Genomic DNA, 18,127 nt, shown 5'->3' on the forward strand with positions numbered 1-18,127 from the left:
GAATGGGACACTGTCAGACAAGGTGCTGATACATAATGGGACAAAGCAAGGGTGCCCTCTTTCACCCCTGCTGTTCATACTCACCTTAGAACCGTTAATCCGCACAGTAAACTTGTCACCCTCCATACATGGCTTCCAAGTAGGAGACAAGGCGTACAAATGTGCCGCATATGCGGATGATTTATTGTTCTTCATAACTCAGCCACATATCACTATGCCCAACTTGTGTAATATATTTATGCACTACAGCTACCTAGCGAACTTCAAAATAAAATTACAAAAAATCAGAAACCTTAAATTTAACGCTTTGCGAGACCACGAGGGATGTTATACTACGCAATTGTAAATTTAAATGGGAACCCCGCCCCCTTAAATATCTGGGAGTTCTCCTGACCCCTAGCTTAAATTCGATATACAGCCAAAATTGTTTGCCACTGTTACAAAACGTAAAAAAAGATCTGAAGAGATGGAAACTTAAACATTTCTCCTGGTTCGGCAGGGCAGCCATTATTAAGATGACGATCTTGCCCAGATTCTTGTATTATTTTCAAACCTTCCCCATATGGTTACCTGCAAACTTTTTTCGATCCCTGAATGCTATCCTTCGAAACTTTCTTTGGGCGTCCAAAAAGCCACTCATAAGTCTAGCACTACTCACCAGAGATAAACGCAATGGGGGATGGGATTCCCCAATTTCAAAAATGATTACAAGGCTACGCACCTTACTAGAATGATAGACTGGACCTGTCATGCAGATAATAAAGACTGGGTGGCACTGGAAAACAGCATAGACTCTACTCCGGTGTCACATTCACCATGGATTCCGTGGAACCTTTGCCCTAAGCAGCTAAAACAACATCCCCTCATAGGGACAACACTACAAATCCTACAAACAGTGACTCGAACGACAGGCCTGACTACTTCCCCTAGCCCATTAATACCACTAGTGGCTAATCCAGACTTTCCACCGGGCATGCACAAACCTATTCGGCATCTCACATGCAGGAATTCACCACTTTTAGCCACACATTGTCTCGAAGGCAACAAAATGAAATCAATTTCAAACCTGCAGAAAGAACTGGGCTTAACCTATCTAGGCCACTGGACGTATAGACAATTACATGACTACATTTCGAGCAGCCCACAGAGGCTTAAACATTAGTGATGGACGAACTTCCGACGGGACGTTTCGCGAACGCGAAACGCGAACGGGCACAAACGTTCGCGAAAACGACCGTTCGCCGCGGGCTCCATTGACTTCAATGGGAGGCGAATTTCGCAAACCTTTAGGTCGAATTTGCGGCCACGGGGTAATTATTAGGGGGTAGCACGTAGTCCCACCACCTGGACAATAGCATAATACATGTATGAGGTGAATTTGGGATCGATAACTACAAGCATTTTTTTTTTATTTGGGAAATTGTTCTGACAATTCAGGACTATGGAGCTAATGAAGGCAATGGAGGAGAGGGAAGGTCAGGGACCAGGGTAGGCAAACAAGAGGGTGCAGGAGATACAGAGCACTGACAGCAGCACCGTAATACAGAGCACTGACATCAGCACCGTGACATACAGCGCTGACAGCAGCTCCGTGACATACAGCGCTGACAGCAGCTCCGTGACATACAGCGCTGACAGCAGCTCCGTGACATACAGCGCTGACAGCAGCTCCGTGACATACAGCGCTGACAGCAGCACCGTGACATACAGCGCTGACAGCAGCTCCGTGACATACAGCGCTGACAGCAGCTCCGTGACATACAGCGCTGACAGCAGCTCCGTGACATACAGCACTGACAGCAGCTCCGTGACATACAGCGCTGACAGCAGCTCCGTGACATACAGCGCTGACAGCAGCACCGTGACATACAGCGCTGACAGCAGCTCCGTGACATACAGCGCTGACAGCAGCTCCGTGACATACAGCGCTGACAGCAGCTCCGTGACATACAGCACTGACAGCAGCTCCGTGACATACAGCGCTGACAGCAGCTCCGTGACATACAGCGCTGACAGCAGCACCGTGACATACAGCGCTGACAGCAGCTCCGTGACATACAGCGCTGACAGCAGCTCCGTGACATACAGCGCTGACAGCAGCTCCGTGACATACAGCGCTGACAGCAGCTCCGTGACATACAGCGCTGACAGCAGCTCCGTGACATACAGCGCTGACAGCAGCTCCGTGACATACAGCGCTGACAGCAGCACCGTAAGCAGCCCCAGGAGGAAGTCAGCACAGCACAGGGATGGTGTGATCCCCTCATAATAAGAACCCCCAGGAGGAAGTCAGCACAGCACAGGGATGGTGGGAGCCCCTCATAATAAGAACACCCAGGAGGAAGTCAGCACAGCACAGGGATGGTGGGAACCCCTCATAATAAGCAGCCCCAGTAGAAATATGACACCGCTCAACCTCTTCAAAGAGGAGGGTAGGGGCATATAGTACGGTGTGCTTTTTTGGGTCAGGGAAGTGAGCCAAATGAATTAAGAAGGTCTGTGTGCTTGATTCCAAAAATTGTTTATAGACATATACATGGTCTACTGATCACATGTGTTGAATTCCTCCGAGATCCATGCCTCATTCATTTTTAGAAATGTGAGGTAGTTAACACTGTGGTGAGCTAGGCGAGTACGCTTATCGGTCACAATCCCCCCTGCTGCGCTGAACGTCCTTTCGGACAGGACACTGGATGAGGGGCAAGCCAACAGTTCGATTGCAAATTGGGCAAGCTCTGGCCAGAGGTCAAGCCTGCCCACCCAGTAGTCTAGGGGTTCATCACTCCTCAGAGCGTCCACATCGGCCGTTAACCCAATGTAGTCGGACACCTGACGGTCTAGGCGTTCCCTGATGCTGGATCCGGATGACACCTGTCGATGGGTCGGCTGAAAGAATGACCTCATATCCGAAGTCACCAACACATCTTCAAACCGGCCTCTTCTTGCAGGCGCTGTTGGATTGGTACCCGCAAATCCTTCTCTGGGAGTGGGAATTGCTCCTCTGCCAGCGCACGCAAAAGCAGAATGCAGCATTTCTCGAAGCAAGGCCTGGAAGTGCTGCATTCTGACAGCCCTCTGCGACGGCGGTAACATTTCCGCCATTTTGTGTTTGTACCGGGGGTCTAAGTACGTTGCCACCCAGTACTGGTCCTTGACCCTCATGCTTTTTATACGGGGGTCCCTATTAAAACACTGGAGCATGAAGGCCCCCATTTGCACTAAAGTGGAAGCGGTGTGGTGGCCTGGCTCCTGCTCATCATCCAGGATAATGTCGTCCTCTTCATTCTCCTCTCCCCATCCTCGCACAACAGGGATCCCAGAAAGGTTTAAAGCATGCTCTTCTTGCTCCTGCTCATCCGCCCCGGCACCATCCTCCTCTGACTCCTCATCAGACTCCTGTTGTTGACTTGTCTCAGATAGAGTAGCCCCCCCTGGGAATTCATCCAGCATTGCGACTTCCTCATCTTCCCGCTCCTGCTCCTCCACAGCCTGATCAATGACACGACGCAATGCACGCTCCAGAAAGAAGGCATAAGGTACCATGTCACTGATGGCGCCATGGCTGCGACTGACCAGTTTGGTGATCTCCTCAAATGGCCGCAGAAGTCTGCATGTGTCGCGCATGAGCAGCCACTGGCGCGGTGAAAAAAAACCCAGCTCCCCAGAACCGTTTCTTTCGCAGAGTTCATACAGGTAGACGTTAACTGCACGTTTCTGCTGGAGCAGCCTATCAAGCATATAGAAGGTTGAGTTCCATCGCGTCGGGCAATCGCAAATAAGACGTCTGACCGGCAGATGGTGTCGCCGCTGAATGTCAGCAAGGCGAGCCATGGCCGTGTAAGATCTTCTGAAATGGGCCGAGATTTTCCTTGCCTGCCGCAAGATGTCCTGGACCCCAGGGTATTTGACAAGGAATCGCTGCACGACCAAGTTTAAGACGTGTGCCATGCACGGCACGTGCGTGATTTTGCCCTGTTTCAATGCGCTAAGCAGATTGGCACCGTTGTCACACACCACTTTACCAACTGTCAAATTGAGCGGTGTTAGCCACTCATCTGCCTGTGAACGCAAAGCTGAAAGGAGTGCCGGGCCAGTGTGGCTCTTTGCTTCCAGGCACAACAGACGCAGCACGGCATGGCAACGTCTCACCTGGCATGTGGAATAGGTTCTGGGGAGCTTGGGCGGTGCAGTGGAAGAGACGCTAGCAGCGGAAAAGGAGGAGGCAGCTGAGGAGGAGAGGGAGGAGGATGGAGTAGGAGGAGGAGAAGAAGAGTCAGGCCTGCATGCAATCCGTGGCGGTAAAACCAAATCTACACGGGTGCCACGGGTTACATGCTTGACGGCCGTCAGAAGGTTCACCCAGTGGGCAGTAAAACTGATATACCTTCCCTGCCCGTGTTTGCTAGACCACGTGTCTGTGGTCAGATGTATCTTGGCACCGACACTGTGTGCCAGAGATACATTCACTTGCCGCTGAACATGGCCATATAGCTCTGGGATGCCCTTCTCTGAGAAATACTTCCTTCCTGGGACCTTCCATTGTGGTGTTCCAATGGCCACAAATTTGCGAAAGGCCTCCGAGTCCACCAGTTTATATGGCAGTAGTTGGCGGGCTATGAGTTCTGACAAGCCAGCCGCCAACCGTTGGGCAAGAGGGTTATCCGGCGTCATCATTTTTTTACGCTCAAACATTAGGCCCACGGAAGCCTGCCTTTTTGCAGAAAAATGTGAGCTTGGCGTGATGGAAGGTGGAGTGGAGGACAATTGTGAGGAGAGAGGAGAAGGAGAAGTAGAAGACGAGGCTGGACGGTGAGAGCCTGCAGTGTGGCTTTGTGTGTTCCGTTGCTCCCACTGGGCTCGGTGATGGCTGCTCATGTGCCTTCTTAAGGCGGTCGTCCCTAGGTGAGTATTGGGCTTACCGCGACTAACGCGTTGACTGCAAAGATTGCAGATGGCAACGCTATTGTCAGCAGCGGACACGTTAAAAAAAGCCCACACTGCGGAGCCATGTGCCGGTGTCCTGGGAGCGCCAGATGTGACCGTACATGGTCGATGACTCGCTCCTGATACATTTGCAGTCTGCTTTGTCCCTGCTGTGCAATGTAAGTCATTGCTGCTTCTCCTCCCTATCTGCTGGTCCATATCTCCCTCTGAACTCCCCTCCTCTTCCTCTCTTGTGGGCACCCACGTGACATCACTAGACACGTCATCATCAACGTCACCTTCCCCACCGCTATAAGTAGAGTAGGCAGCAACACCGGGGACCAACCTCCTCCTTGGGCTGATCTGGGTACTGGCGTCAGACTGCTGAGTAGCGCTTGTTGCTACCTCCTCTTCCTGATCCAATACCAAGAGTGGCTGCGCATCAGAAATGTCCTCTTGATATGGATCGGAAAATAATTCCAGTGACTCAAGCGGAAGGTATGTGGTGGTGGTGGTGGTGGTGGTCGTGTTGTTGGTGGTAGTGTCTTTGGGGGTGCACATAGCAGAGAGTGAAGAAGAGGGTGCAGATCGAGAGGATGAGGAGGGTGCAGAAGAGTAAGGCTGAGCGAGCCACTCAACCAAGTCTGGTGCATCCTTTAAAGTAATTGAACGCACCTTCTGCAACTTCCCACTTTGGCTCAAGCCTGTTGCTCCTGCCCTACCCCTACCACCCCTGCGGAAGGGCCTGCCTCTTCCTCTGCATGTCATTTTTTAAATGACCCTGTGACAAAACTCTTAGTCCCTATACCGCTGAAGGACTGCTGCAGTATAGGTGAGCGGTCAGCAGTGGTGCACGTCAACCCTATCTATTGTGGACCTATAGCGGTCCTTACAGAACAGCAGACTGTACCGCACTCAAGCCTATGTACCGTAGCACCCTATACCAAGTTACCAGTCCTTATAAGAACTTTTGTGGACCAAGCAGGTTGTGTATTAGTGTTTAGCAGACTGTACGTCAGTCCCTATACCGCTGAAGGACTGCTGCAGTATAGGGCAGCGGTCAGCAGTGGTGCACGTCAACCCTATCTATTGTGGACCTATAGCGGTCCTTACAGAACAGCAGACTGTACCGCACTCAAGCCTATGTACCGTAGCACCCTATACCAAGTTACCAGTCCTTATAAGAACTTTTGTGGACCAAGCAGGTTGTGTATTAGTGTTTAGCAGACTGTACGTCAGTCCCTATACCGCTGAAGGACTGCTGCAGTATAGGGCAGCGGTCAGCAGTGGTGCACGTCAACCCTATCTATTGTGGACCGATAGCGGTCCTTACAGAACAGCAGACTGTACCGCACTCAAGCCTATGTACCGTAGCACCCTATACCAAGTTACCAGTCCTTATAAAAACTTTTGTGGACCAAGCAGGTTGTGTGTTAGTGATTAGCAGACTGTACGTCAGTCCCTATACCAATGAAGGACTGCTGCAGTATAGGGCAGCGGTCAGCAGTAGTGCACGGCAACCCTATGTATTGTGGACCGATAGCGGTCCTTACAGAACAGCAGACTGTAACGCACTCAGGCCTATGTACCGTAGCACCCTATACCAAGTTACCAGTCCTTATAAGAACTTTTGTGGACCAAGCAGGTTGTGTGTTAGTGATTAGCAGACTGTACGTCAGTCCCTATACCAATGAAGGACTGCTGCAGTATAGGGCAGCGGTCAGCAGTAGTGCACGTCAACCCTATGTATTGTGGACCGATAGCGGTCCTTACAGAACAGCAGACTGTACTGCACTCAGGCCTATGTACCGTAGCACCCTATACCAAGTTACCAGTCCTTATAAAAACTTTTGTGGACCAAGCAGGTTGTGTGTTAGTGATTAGCAGACTGTACGTCAGTCCCTATACCAATGAAGGACTGCTGCAGTATAGGGCAGCGGTCAGCAGTAGTGCACGGCAACCCTATGTATTGTGGACCGATAGCGGTCCTTACAGAACAGCAGACTGTACTGCACTCAGGCCTATGTACCGTAGCACCCTATACCAAGTTACCAGTCCTTATAAGAACTTTTGTGGACCAAGCAGGTTGTGTGTTAGTGATTAGCAGACTGTACGTCAGTCCCTATACCAATGAAGGACTGCTGCAGTATAGGGCAGCGGTCAGCAGTAGTGCACGGCAACCCTATGTATTGTGGACCGATAGCGGTCCTTACAGAACAGCAGACTGTAACGCACTCAGGCCTATGTACCGTAGCACCCTATACCAAGTTACCAGTCCTTATAAGAACTTTTGTGGACCAAGCAGGTTGTGTGTTAGTGATTAGCAGACTGTACGTCAGTCCCTATACCAATGAAGGACTGCTGCAGTATAGGGCAGCGGTCAGCAGTAGTGCACGGCAACCCTATGTATTGTGGACCGATAGCGGTCCTTACAGAACAGCAGACTGTAACGCACTCAGGCCTATGTACCGTAGCACCCTATACCAAGTTACCAGTCCTTATAAGAACTTTTGTGGACCAAGCAGGTTGTGTGTTAGTGATTAGCAGACTGTACGTCAGTCCCTATACCAATGAAGGACTGCTGCAGTATAGGGCAGCGGTCAGCAGTAGTGCACGTCAACCCTATGTATTGTGGACCGATAGCGGTCCTTACAGAACAGCAGACTGTACTGCACTCAGGCCTATGTACCGTAGCACCCTATACCAAGTTACCAGTCCTTATAAAAACTTTTGTGGACCAAGCAGGTTGTGTGTTAGTGATTAGCAGACTGTACGTCAGTCCCTATACCGCTGAAGGACTGCTGCAGTATAGGGCAGCGGTCAGCAGTAGTGCACGGCAACCCTATGTATTGTGGACCGATAGCGGTCCTTACAGAACAGCAGACTGTAACGCACTCAGGCCTATGTACCGTAGCACCCTATACCAAGTTACCAGTCCTTATAAGAACTTTTGTGGACCAAGCAGGTTGTGTGTTAGTGATTAGCAGACTGTACGTCAGTCCCTATACCAATGAAGGACTGCTGCAGTATAGGGCAGCGGTCAGCAGTAGTGCACGGCAACCCTATGTATTGTGGACCGATAGCGGTCCTTACAGAACAGCAGACTGTAACGCACTCAGGCCTATGTACCGTAGCACCCTATACCAAGTTACCAGTCCTTATAAGAACTTTTGTGGACCAAGCAGGTTGTGTGTTAGTGATTAGCAGACTGTACGTCAGTCCCTATACCAATGAAGGACTGCTGCAGTATAGGGCAGCGGTCAGCAGTAGTGCACGGCAACCCTATGTATTGTGGACCGATAGCGGTCCTTACAGAACAGCAGACTGTAACGCACTCAGGCCTATGTACCGTAGCACCCTATACCAAGTTACCAGTCCTTATAAGAACTTTTGTGGACCAAGCAGGTTGTGTGTTAGTGATTAGCAGACTGTACGTCAGTCCCTATACCAATGAAGGACTGCTGCAGTATAGGGCAGCGGTCAGCAGTAGTGCACGGCAACCCTATGTATTGTGGACCGATAGCGGTCCTTACAGAACAGCAGACTGTACTGCACTCAGGCCTATGTACCGTAGCACCCTATACCAAGTTACCAGTCCTTATAAGAACTTTTGTGGACCAAGCAGGTTGTGTGTTAGTGTTTAGCAGACTGTGCGTCAGTCCCTATACCGCTGAAGGACTGCTGCAGTATAAGGCAGCGGTCAGCAGTAGTGCACGGCAACCCTATGTATTGTGGACCGATAGCGGTCCTTACAGAACAGCAGACTGTAACGCACTCAGGCCTATGTACCGTAGCACCCTATACCAAGTTACCAGTCCTTATAAGAACTTTTGTGGACCAAGCAGGTTGTGTGTTAGTGATTAGCAGACTGTACGTCAGTCCCTATACCAATGAAGGACTGCTGCAGTATAGGGCAGCGGTCAGCAGTAGTGCACGGCAACCCTATGTATTGTGGACCGATAGCGGTCCTTACAGAACAGCAGACTGTAACGCACTCAGGCCTATGTACCGTAGCACCCTATACCAAGTTACCAGTCCTTATAAGAACTTTTGTGGACCAAGCAGGTTGTGTGTTAGTGATTAGCAGACTGTACGTCAGTCCCTATACCAATGAAGGACTGCTGCAGTATAGGGCAGCGGTCAGCAGTAGTGCACGGCAACCCTATGTATTGTGGACCGATAGCGGTCCTTACAGAACAGCAGACTGTAACGCACTCAGGCCTATGTACCGTAGCACCCTATACCAAGTTACCAGTCCTTATAAGAACTTTTGTGGACCAAGCAGGTTGTGTGTTAGTGTTTAGCAGACTGTGCGTCAGTCCCTATACCGCTGAAGGACTGCTGCAGTATAGGGCAGCGGTCAGCAGTAGTGCACGTCAACCCTATGTATTGTGGACCGATAGCGGTCCTTACAGAACAGCAGACTGTAACGCACTCAGGCCTATGTACCGTAGCACCCTATACCAAGTTACCAGTCCTTATAAGAACTTTTGTGGACCAAGCAGGTTGTGTATTAGTGTTTAGCAGACTGTGCGTCAGTCCCTATACCGCTGAAGGACTGCTGCAGTATAGGGCAGCGGTCAGCAGTAGTGCACGGCAACCCTATCTATTGTGGACCGATAGCGGTCCTTACAGAACAGCAGACTGTACCGCACCCAAGCCTATGTACCGTAGCACCCTAGACAGACCAAGTTACCAGTCCTTATAAGAACTTTTGTGGAACAAGTGAGTTGTGAATGATTAGCAGACTGCAGCAGAAGGGCAGCAGTCAAGTATAATATTCTTTCTATATTTGGAAGAAAGAATATTATACGTGTACAAGCCTATTACCGTACCACTGATACCAGTCCTGAAAAGAACCTTTGTGGAACTAATAGTAACAGCAAGTCTTTAAAATTATCCTCACTGCCTGACACACTGCTTCCTGCCTGTCCCTATACAAATTGGCAAAAAAGAGTAGGCTGGAACGATTAGCTGGAACAGCTCTTTTGTGGACCTGATAGTAACAGCTAATGATGATGATGATGATGATGATGAAGAAAGACTAATCTGGCTGAGCTGTCCCTAAAATAGCAGCATACAGCGCTCTGTCCCTTTATCTAAACTGACAAAAGAAACTCAGGCTGCTGACCTAACACCTATACCAGTCCTGAAAAGAACTTTTGTGTACCAAATAGCTAGCGTTTTCTCTGTCCCTACTCCACACAGGATCCTTTCCCTACAGTGACAGAAGAAAGAATGTAAAATGGCCACCGGATCGGGTGTATTTATAGGTTAGGGGGAATGTCCAAGTGTCCATGAGCTGTCATGTCTCAATTGGTTGTCCTGTAACACATGATAAACGTGTCACGAAAGGTTAAAGTTCTTGTATACATTAAACACGTAAGTCCGCCGGGGCGAACGACGGAAAAAGGCGTTCGAACCCGCGGACGGCGAAAGTCGGAAATTCGCCGCGAAACGACCGCCGGGCGAACCGTTCGGCCATCACTATTAAACATTTTATACGACCGCTAACACCATTTGAGGCGGTTTGTTTCCAGGCCACCACCTCTACGAAAAACATCTCCCTTACATATGCTTGGTTGTAATCCGCAGTCCTCCAGGAACCTAACAAACACAAGCTCTTCTGGGAAGCAGAACTAAATGTATCATTTACAAAAGATCAATGGTTACAGGCGTGTGTATTTGCCCATAAATGTGCAATTAGCACCCGACTACAAGAAACTTCCTTCAAACTTTTAACGAATTGGTATAATACGCCAATTAAACTGCATAACTGGTTCCCCGCGGTTCCGGACTTATGTTGGCGCTGTAACCGAGCTAAGGGCACTTTACAACACTTATGGTGGGAATGTGACCTAATTCAACCTTATTGGACTCAAGTGACTAGCATTATAAAACAAATAACCGATACAAAGATCCCACTAGACGCAAAATGCTGTTTATTACACATTACTAACCTCTCGATGAAAAATTATTTTTTTTTTTTTTTTTTTTTTTTTTTTTTTTAATCTTTATTTAAATTTTTTCCATACAAAAAGTATAAAACATAGTATACATATACATATGCATCCTACTACCCCCCCCCCCCCCCCTATAGCCCTACTACCTCTTCATATTTCTTCGTTGATTTAAACAGTTTCCATTGCTTCCATTTCTTTCGAAATTTCTTTTCCCCGCTCTCCTCATCCTCTTCCCATCCCTCCATTCTATACATGTCCTCTACTTTACCTATCCATTCCCTCAATTTTGGGGCTTCCGCCTGTCTCCAGTTTTTTGGTATCAAGCTCTTTGTTACGTTTATTAGGTTTCCTATGAGGCCTTCTTTGTACTTTTGAGTTGGGGTGTCTGTACCATGGAAAAGACATGTCCATGGGTTTTCTAGTACCTGAGTTCCTGTTATTATTTTTATTAAAGTTAATGTTTCTCTCCAGTAATTTCTAATTTTTGGGCATTCCCACCAGATATGTGCCGCAGTCCCTTGCTGTCCACACCCTCTCCAGCACATCCCGAGTTGCTCTTCCTGATATCTCCTCATCTTGTCTGGTGTCCTATACCATCTAGCAAGGCTTTTATAATTCATTTCTATTGTATTAAGATTTTTCGATGTCCCGTGTGTTAAGTGTAAGATTTTTTCTAAATTCTGTTTCTCCCCTCGTGGCCCTATTTCTTCTTCCCACTTTTTTATATATATAGGTACCTCCGTCTCGTCCACTTCTCCCAGCATCTTGTATATCTGTGAGATATTTACTCTTATTATTTTCCCCTCACATATCCGCTCTAAGGCGTTAAGGTCTGTTCCACTTCTCAGTGGTTGTGGCAATGATGAGACAAAATGTCTGAGCTGGAGGTACCTCCATCCATCTATATCCATGTACTCCTGTAGTGTTTCTAACGTGTTTATTTTACCCGCATTTATTATGTGTCTCAATTGAATATCTTCTCTTCTAATCCAGTGTCCTCCCATAGTGCTCTTCCCCGGTGGAAATAAATTATTTTCTTTTAATGCCATTAGTGGAGAGTTGTACTTCCACTTATTATGCTTGTGAATTCCATCCCATATTCTAAAAACGTTTTTTGTGAGTGCAAGTGTTGTTGGTCCGAGTGATCTGTGTTTTGGGGGTATCCAAATTTCCTTTCCTAATCGTGTCTCTGCAGCGCTGTGTTCTATTGCCACCCATCTTTTTTCATTATCTAATTTTGTCCACTCCACCACCCGTGTTAATACTATAGATTCGTAATATTTCTTAAAATCCGGTACTTTTAGACCTCCCCTCTCTTTTCCCAGTTGTAATACCTTTAAGGCTATTCTAGGCTTCTTATTTTTCCAGATGAGCTTGGTTATTAGACGTTTAATAGTATTAAAGTAGACTGGGGGAATATATATCGGTAACATCTGTAACTTATATAATATTTTTGGTTGTATGATCATCTTAAGGGCATTTATCCGGCCAAACCAGGACAATGGTTTCATCATTATTTTTTTTGTATCTTCTCTTACTTCGTCCAGTAGGGGGATATAGTTTATCTCATAGATTTCCTTTAATGAGGCTGCCAGCTTTATACCTAAATATTTAATTTCCTTTTTCCATAGGAAGGGAAATTTGCCCTTGATATCCTGTTCTTCCCCAGACGCAAAATGCTGTTTATTACACATTACTAACCTCTCGATGAAAAATTATAATAAATCGCTGACGAGATTCCTACTTACAGCCGCAAAGGCGGTCGTACCTAGATACTGGAGAGATACTACGACCCCCTCAATCAAGGAATGGCTGGGAGAGGTACGTCATCTTCACAAAATGGAAGAGATTAGGGCTATAGCACACGAAAGCATAGACAAGTACACTGATACCTGGCAACCCTGGGTCATTTTTATATATTACTCTACATACGCCTCCCTGACACAAACCTGATGAGGGAGTGTCGCTGAGGACCCGGCCTGTCATTACCCTCTCTTTCTTTATAGACAACCACATCCTCTCTTTTTCCTTTTCATGGTGCCGGCCTTGAGAAAGGCGGCCACTTCTTATCTATCTTCTTTCACCACTTCTGGCTCTTTGATCACAATTCGCATGGTGTAACATCATCTGTATACTGTTAAAAATGAAAATATGCCTAATAAGGCTTTTGTAATGCTTTAATGTTTGTGTTTAGGTTTTATCTGTTACGCTATGAACGCCAATGTGCCTAACCCTTTTACAAGGGGATTTTTTTCTATATATGGATGTGACTACTAGATTAATAGGATCTTTGTTGATCCGCTCGAGCATTACATTGATGTCTGACTATGGAAAGTTATCTGACAGACGCTGATCGGCCACCACTGAAACCAAGATATCTAACAATGTGAGTCTGTAACTACTGTGGCTGAATTGTTGTCCAATCAGGCAGTTGCATCTGAAATTATTATGTTTTGTTACTATGTATTGTAACTGGATATTTCTTTAATAAACTCTAACTGTTAAAAATAAATAAATAAAATAATAATAATAATAATAATAATTTCATAAAGAATCTTTATTTCACATTAACATTTCATTTCCTAATTCTCCCCCATCACCAGGACACATCTAGTGATTATAATACACCATCACATGATACATTATATTAGGATCCATTATAAAAGAGATCCCATAGAATTCTATTGGTGATCCATTCTATGGGGACACATTATATTGGGGACACATTCCAGTTCTAGTAATCATACATTATTATAGTGATATCATTATATTAGTGATAAATACCATTATTTCTTTCATTAGTAAATCTCGGGATCATTTCTTCATATATTTCCTCTGAGATTTTTCCATCGATTTTCATCTCTTTCTATTTGTAGATCTATTATTCATTTCTATTTCTTCACACAATAAAATAATCAATAGAATAAACTCATTGTAAATGTATTAATAATAAGGAATTATGCTGTCTACACATTATATTCCTATAGATACATAGATAGATAGAGATAGATTTGTTCTTAAAGGGCCCCTCGGTAGCCATTTCCCTACTATGACATCACAGCTCGGACACAGACAATAAGTCATATTACACTCTGTGCTCTCTCTCAGCTCCGGCACTCTATACAATTCTTCACCGTCCCATCTCACTATACACAGTGCTCATGTACTGGGAGGAACCATTAGAATGAATGCCCCGCCCCCTTCTGTAGGTGACCCAAGAGCCGTACACACCCACTTATACTTTCCTTTATTGTTCCTCCATCAAAGTCCTCACTAAGTCCCCAGTTTCCCGGGTATTGAGGGATCATGTGACCTTCTCCCAGCATGCAGTGTTCAGGCCTGAGCAGCCAATCACAGAACTTACATACCGTCACATGATGGAGGGGTGACATCATCAATCCTGTGTAAGCTTCGACATAACCCACCATGTATCTTACATGGGTGAGGACTCAGGGTTCTGACATGGATTGATGGGGGGGGCTATAAAAGGGGTAGAAGTGGGCCGGGGGCTGTGACTGCCCTAAGTGAGCAAATGACAAAGAGACTTATTAATGTAATTTGGACCCCTAAAGTAGCGTGACACATAAAGGGTCCCTAAGTAATATGGGTAACGGCTTTCTTCTTTTCTGAAGACTGACAGCGTGAGGGGAAAAAAAGCTGTTGACTGGCTCCTGTTTCCTTTCGTGATCAGCTGTCATTGGCTGACATTTGATCAAATGGTAAAGGGCTCGCTGTGATTGGCCCTTTACCTGATCTGTGATCAACCGAATCCCAAGGGTGGGCCGGCAATGTGAGAACGGGAGGATGTACATGGACGCCCTCCCGGGATATTAAGACATCGCTGTAGCCGTCTTTTGGCTATAGTGTGGGCACCAAGTGGTTAAATCTGCCCAGCAACAAATCCCCTCCCCCCAAAAAATGCATAAAAAACACAAAATGAAATTATTATGGTATAAAATCCTGCGGAAAGCACATCAGAAAGGCTGAAAAGCCCCCTGCATAGGTGTGAATGGAGCCTTAGGCTGGGATGAGACTTGTGGGATGCGGGAACCAGTGCGATTCCTGTGCGGGTTCCCTCATCACACCTCAATCACCGGACGGTCACACTGACATCTGAGAACCGCTGCGGGGGGGTCAATGGAAAGTTAATGACACCCCCAGATCGCTTCGCAGATCGCAGTGCAAACGCTGAAATGGTGCAGGAATCGGATTGACACCCAATGTGATCTGATTCCAGTGAGGACCAAAAAAAGGGTCCGGCACCATTCTGGTGTGAATGTGATTTCAGTCACACAGTTTGTACGGCTGAATTCACATCACACAGACATGACATGTGATCTGCACAGCAATGTGATCCCAGCCTTAGAGAGATTTCCTCTCACTTCCTGTCCTGGTGACACCAATACAAGGAGGGAGAGAAATCTGTACAGGGACACAGTTATATAAACATCTGACAGGGGCTCTAATCCTTCCCCTTCCTTATTATACTAAACATATCATTCTTATTTCAGTCTGTGTTCCCGTTGGAGAGTTCCCCTCATTTCCTGTCTAGATAAATGTTGTCACCGGGACAGGAAGTGAGGGGAAATCTCTGTAATGGAGCCCCAGATAGAAGAAAAAACCTGACAGGGGATCTAATCCTGACCCACTCTGCCTAAAAACAGTCTGGGCTCTCTGATCACATTTTTTTCTTCCAGTAATAAATCTCTAGATGACGTCTTCATAGATTTCCTCTCAGATTGTTCCATTTATTTCCATCTCTTTGTAGTATAGATTGTATGGAGAAGGAGGAGGAGGGGCAGAGAGGAGAGGTGACCCCATCCTATCCCATCACAGTGACCCCACCCCCCTCTATGTCTGATCATGGCTGCCCCTCCCCCAACACACAGAGGGACCACATGTGGGGGAGGGGCAGGAGGAGAAGGATAGATAGATAGATAGATAGATAGATAGATAGATAGATAGATAGATAGATAGATAGATAGATAGATAGATAGATTTCTCACTGACCAATAGGAACATGTTATTGTTACTCCAATAATTGGACAGATATTCTACCCAATCACAGCGATCAGTAAGAAATCTCACATTTATTTATAGTAGAAAACCCTGCAGGAAGCCCCGCCCACTGCTATATACTATTGGATGAATATTAAATGAATTCCCCTCCTTCATCTGACATCACCAGACTGTGGGCGGAGCTCTCACATCTCCCGCCTCCCCCCACATATCTTTATACAACCTTCCCATACACCTATCCCAGCATGGAGGGGCTCAGTGAAGGTGGTGGTGAAGGTGTGGAGGTGTCGGATCGGGTCACACAGATCATAAAAGGAGATCCGCCCGGCCTCATAATCCAGATATATCCTGTAGACATGTGCAGAGTAAAATATTTAGTTTCGGAATTTCGTTTTCGTCTGAAAAATTAATTTATTTAGTTACTCTCGAAATTCGTTTTTATTTATTTAGTTTTTCGTTCAAAAATTGCATTTGTCCGAAAATCCACATGAATTACGGTCGAATCTGTCTTTGAAGGCTTATGGTGTCTGTCGAATGTATACAGAAGATTCGATGGAGCTCGTATATAGAATACTTCATGTGAACTTTAGACCCCTATTAAAGTCTCCGGCATCTGGGCACCTGACGTCTATGGGACCTGAGATCAAATTCACGCAGTTTGACCTCCCCTGATAGAGGGGTCACTGATAGAGGGGTCACTGGGGATCTGGTAAGCCTCCATCCAGGGGCGGACTGACCATTAGGGCACTCGGGCACTGCCCGAGGGCCCGGGGCCAGCAGGGGGCCCCATGAGAGGCTCCTGGTAGTCTGTGTTGATCATGGAGCCCAGTCCTGTAACAAGTTCCAGCACTGAGCTCCGGTATCTGTTCCGACAGGGGCACGCTAGCGTGAGCTCTGAGAGTCAGGACACCTCCCCCACATGTGTTTCAGGGTGCCCGGGTCCCCCACATGTGTTTCAGGGTGCCCGGGTTCCCCACACAGCGATCGTTCCTCTCCAGCACTAACAGCCGACACTGGCATCTCTCCCCACTGAGCCCACACATCACACAGAGAGCTGGCAGAGGATCCTCCTCATTGGCTCCGGTGTACACAGACAGGAGGTGGGAGGAGCCGGGGAGGAAAGACATCCACTGCAAGAGCTGTGCTGGTCATCTGGGGTGTGTATATAGTGTGATGGGGGAGGGGGACACACTGTGACCGTCCCAGTAACCAAGAAGGGGGGGTCAGGATGCACACACTGAGAAGTGATGGTGGGGGTTGCTTTTGGAGAGCAGCAAACTTGTGCTGCAAGGTGGGGTGGTGTGGGGAGATTACAAATCTGATCCCCCTATTAGGACAAGTCCTTTACCCAATCCCAATCCAAAAGTATCCTGCAGCACATATCCTGTTACACCCCCAAAACCAAAGAGATGCTGCTTGCCTCTTGTCCCAGGGCCCCCCTCTCTGCTCTCATCCAGGACCCCCCCTCTGCTCTCATCCAGCCCCCCCCCTCTGCTGTCATCCCAGGGCCCCATTTCTGTTCTCATCCCAGGACCCCTCTCTGCTCTCATCCCAGGACCCCCTCTCTGCTCTCATCCCAGGACCTCCTCTCTGCTCTTGTCCCAGGACCCCTCTCTGCTCTTGTCCCAGGACCCCTCTCTGCTTTTTTCCAAGAACCCCCTCTCTACCCTCATCCAGGACCCCCCCTCTGCTGTCATCCCAGGGCCCCGTTTCTGTTCGCATCCCAGGACCCCCTCTCTGCTCTCGTCCCAGGACCCCCTCTCTGCTGTCATCCCTGGACCCCCTCTCTGCTGTTGTCCCAGGACCCCTCTCTCTCTGCTGTCATCCCAGGACCCCCTCTCTGCTGTCATCCCAGGACCCCTCTTTGCTCTCGTCCCAGGACCCCTCTCTCTCTGCTGTCATCCCAGGACCCCCTCTCTGCTGTCATGCCAGGACCCCCTCTCTGCTGTCGTCCCAGGACCCCTCTCTGCTCTCGTCCCAGGACCCCTCTCTGCTCTCGTCCCAGGACCCCTCTCTGCTCTCGTCCCAGGACCCCTCTCTGCTCTTGTCCCAGGACCCCTCTCTACTCTCGTCCCAGGACCCCTCTCTGCTCTTGTCCCAGGACCCCTCTCTGCTCTTGTCCCAGGACCCCCTTCTCTGCTCTCATCCAGGACCCCCCCCCTCTGCTGTCATCCCAGGGCCCCCTTTCTGTTCGCATCCCAGGACCCCTCTCTGCTCTCGTC

General features: G+C 47.9%; 1 long non-coding RNA gene across 1 annotated transcript in view; it reads right to left on the reverse strand.

Moving 5' to 3' along the window:
* The window catches only part of LOC143961800 (uncharacterized), a 56,316-nt gene extending 39,731 nt beyond the window's left edge, over positions 1–16,585 (reverse strand). The window contains exon 1 of the long non-coding RNA XR_013270557.1: positions 15,509–16,585. This is a non-coding gene — a long non-coding RNA (uncharacterized LOC143961800). The remainder of the gene's footprint in view (positions 1–15,508) is intronic.
* Between the last annotated feature and the right edge of the window lie 1,542 nt (positions 16,586–18,127).

This window comes from Lithobates pipiens, unplaced genomic scaffold (assembly GCF_037356315.1).
Source record: "Lithobates pipiens isolate NorthernLeopardFrog02 unplaced genomic scaffold, aLitPip1_a1.2 Scaffold_8, whole genome shotgun sequence".
In the NCBI taxonomy this organism is placed as follows: domain Eukaryota; kingdom Metazoa; phylum Chordata; class Amphibia; order Anura; family Ranidae; genus Lithobates; species Lithobates pipiens.